Genomic DNA, 4155 nt, shown 5'->3' on the forward strand with positions numbered 1-4155 from the left:
CTGGAGTTTACTCAAACTCATGTCCATTGAGTCGGTGATGCCATCCAGCCCATCTCATCCTCTGTCATCCCCTTCTCCTCCTGCCCCCAATCCCTCCCAGCATCAGGGTCTTTTCCAATGAGTCAACTCTTCGCATGAGGTGGCCAGAGTATTGGAGTTTCAGCTTCAGCATCAGTCCTTCCAATGAACACCCAGGACTGATCTCCTTGAGGATGGACTGGTTGGATCTTCTTGCAGTCCAAGGGACTCTCAGGAGTTTTCTCCAACACCACAGTTCAAAAGCATCAATTCTTTGACACTCAGCTTTCTTCACCGTCCAACTCTCATGTCCATACATGAGCACTAGAAAAACCACAGCCTTGACTAGATGGACCTTTGTTGGCAAAGTAATGTCTCTGTTTTTTTAATATGCTGTCTAGGTTGGTCATCACTTTCCTTCCAAGGAGTAAGTGTCTTTTAATTTCATGGCTGCAGTCACCATCTGCAGTGATTTTGGAGCCCCCAAAAATAAAGTCTGCCAGTTTCCCCATCTATTTCCCATGAAGTGATGGGACCAGATGCCATGATCTTAGTTTTCTGAATGTTGAGCTTTAAGCCAACTTTTTCACCCTCCTCTTTCACTTCCATCAAGAGGCTTTTTAGTTCCTCTTCACTTTCTGCCATAAGGGTGGTGTCGTCTGCATATCTGAGGTTATTGATATTTCTCCCGACAATCTTGATTCTAGCTTGTGCTTCTTCCAGCCCAGCATTTCCCATGATGTACTCTGCATGTAAGTTAAATAAGCAGGGTGACAATATACAGCCTTGAAGTATTCCTCAATAGGCAAAGGAGAACCTATTTACAGAGCAGGAATAAAAATGCAGACAACGGACTTGTGGGTACAGTAGGGGAAGGAGAAGGGGAGATGAACTCAGAGAGCATCACTGACATAGATGCAATACCACGTGTAAAACAGAGCGTGAGTGGGAAGCTGCTGTATACCACAGGGAGCTCAGCTCAGGGCTCTGTGACAACCTAGAGGGATGGGATGGTGGGGGAGGTAGGAGGGAGGTTCAGGAGGGAGGGGACACATTTATACTTATAGTTGACTCATGTTGTTGTACAGCAGAAACCAACAAAACAAAGCAATTATCCTCCAATTAAAAACGAGTTTTAAAAAAGAGTGGGGGTGGAAACAAGACACAAAAGATATGGTGCCATCTCTTTAGGTCCTGGCTCTGCTCTGAGTCTCAGGGAAAATGAGGGGAAATTTGGAGTATTTCTTCTGGTTCTTCAGGTTTTCAGTTTTTTCAGGTCAGAACATCAGAGCAGACCAGAAACGATAATTGGAGCTGAAGCCCAGTTAGTGATAAACAACATGAATCTGTCTGATGAGTCCTCTAGCAGGAACCTGAAGCAGGTAGAGGTCTCACAGGTAGAAGCAAGGGCACCTCAACTCTAAGACTTCCAGAGATACAAATAGTAAGTATGTTAAGTCTTCACAGCATCTTTACAACTGTCAGAGTTACATATGGAGTTCATTTTATCATTTGAGGTAGGTATATTAGACTGATCCCACTTTATAGATTTTAAGACGTTTGGGAAGTTAGGTGACTTGCTGGTGAATGAACATCTGGGCCTAGAAGCAAAATATTTCATGTTCAGTCTAGTACTTCCTCCCAAAAGGATAATGTTCCAGTGTTCCAAACACTGGAACTCACTGCTCTCAGTGGCCCGAGCAAAGCTCCTCACAAAAAGAAATGAGCCTTGGGGACTTCCCTGGTGGTCCAGTGGTTGAGAACCCACCTGCCAATACAGTGGACGTGGGTTTGATCCCTGGTCTAAGAGGATTCCATATACCACAGAGCAACTGAGCCTGTGGGCCGCAACTACTAAGCCCGCACTCTCCCCGACATGGAAAAATTTCCTCCACTGGGGTAACTGAAACCCAGAAGTGAACAGCAATCAAAGGCGATAGGCATTACGATTTCAAATTCTGAGGTGTCAAGTGAAAGTTGAAACCCTTGCCTCTCAAGCAACACATATCAATCATGACACCAGCCACACTAGGGATTGCTTCCCACATAAAGTGCCTGGTACCCAAGAGAGCATTATAAGGTTTAAGAGGCTTTTTTCTTCCTCTCTGGTTTGGTATTTAATTAGGAGTATGTGAAAGTATGCTTGCTCCTTGGAAGAAAACCCATGACAAATCTAGACAGAATATTAAAAAGAAGAGACATCACTTTGCCAACAAAGGTCTGTATAGTCAAAGCTATGGTTTCTCCAGTAGTCATGTACAGATGTGAGAAATGGACCATAAAGAAGGCTGAGCACCAAAGAATTGATGCTTTCAAACCGTGGTGTTGGAGAAGACTCTTGAGAGTTCCTTGGACAGCAAGGAGATCAAACCAGTCCATCCTAAAGGAGATCAGTCCTGAAGAGTCACTGAATGTCTATGATGTACAGAGACTGATGAGAACTCAAGACTCTTATGTATAAATGACTAGTACAGTGGTTTTCAACCCTGGCTGTACTTGAGAATCCTATCAGCTTAAAAGACAAAAAACAAAAACAATGTCTCAGGTCTCACTCCAGAGATCTGGATTTCACTGGTGGGGCGTGAAGCATGGGTATCAGGACTCTTTTAAAAGCTTCCCAGGTTTCCAGTGTGTGGCCAAGGGTAAGAGCTTTATGTGACCATAGGGAAAGTCTGGAATAAAGGCTAAATTTATATTTTAAGCAACAGAAAGCTACTGTAGGTAGCAAGTGACAAAACACGAGGATGGCTGTAATGTGGGAAACTTCTTCCAACTGTATTGGGCAGAACAGACTAGAGTCAAGAAACACTAATAAGACTTCCCTGGTGGTACAGTGGCTAAGAATCCCCTTGCCAATGCAGAGGACACAGGTTCGATCCCTGCTCCAGGAAGATTCCACATGCCATGGAGCAACTAAGCCTGTGCGCCACAACTACTGAGTTCATGTGCTGCAACTACTGAAGCCCACATGCCTAGAGCCCGTGCTGCTCAGGAAGAGAAGCCTGCATGCAGCAAGGAAGAGCAGCCCTGAAGAGTAGCCCGCCTCGCTTGCAGCAACTAGAGAAGGCCTGTGCACAATAACAAAGACACAGTGCCACCAAAAAAATTAAAAAAGAAACACTAAAAACAATCTGGTAAGAAGTCTACTGAAATAGTCCAAGTAAGGGGTAATAGATCATAAACTAAACAGCGGCCTTGAGAATGCAAAGAAGGCGCGTGCATTGCCTAGAAAGTACAAAGCCAGGCAGCTGTGGGCCTGTAAGGACAAGGCGGACCAGGCTGCCTGTGGGTCTGCAGCAGGGAAAGGAGGGTACTGACTAGAGAGACACTCTTTCCCTTGCCCAGACCCGCCTAGCCCTACATTCCCACCTACTCTGAAACTGCAGAAAAGAGAACTTCCAGTATCTTTAGAGTTAAGAACGTAGGAGAACATGAATATAGACACTTGGCTCTTTCAGGGCAAAAGTTCAAGGGCCACAAACCTAAGTTAATAAAGAATGAATATATTCAGGATACAAAATTTTAAAATGAAGCTTCAGACAGTTGTAAATTTTTTTCCCCACAGAATTCTGATACAAAAAGAAATCATTCTCCTATCCAAGGTATTTATTCTTCTGCCCTCTAAGGGGACACAAACAATACCACTAATTTCTAGGACACCTTAGAACATTAGGCTCAGCTCATAGGAAAAATACAGAATCAGCTACAGCTTCAAACATCTCCCTACATGTTGCTTTAGTCAGAAAGGAATAACCAACACAATAAAGCCAGTAGGGTGTGGTGGCATGGGAATATAATCATTTATTTGGAGTGTAACCTGGTACTCCAAATAAAGGCACTATTATCCTTAGCTGAAAGATTTTAGGGCATAAGGAGGAAGTGAATGGATGACCCACTTGAGACAGCACCAAAAGAACAAAGATGATTTCACACCTCTGGAAGATGTCAAGAGGCAGAATGAAAGGACTGAACAATTTAAAGTGAACTGGGACATACCTGCAATGTTGACACATCTCAAAGTTCTATTTTTCCCTCACCTTTCCCCAAATAACCAGACCTTTTAGTTAACCTGTCTGTCTGGACAATGCTTGATCCAACAGATCATTCTAGAGCACATACACACACACACAACATATA

Source organism: Cervus canadensis, chromosome 5, assembly GCF_019320065.1.
Source record: "Cervus canadensis isolate Bull #8, Minnesota chromosome 5, ASM1932006v1, whole genome shotgun sequence".
NCBI lineage: Eukaryota > Metazoa > Chordata > Mammalia > Artiodactyla > Cervidae > Cervus > Cervus canadensis.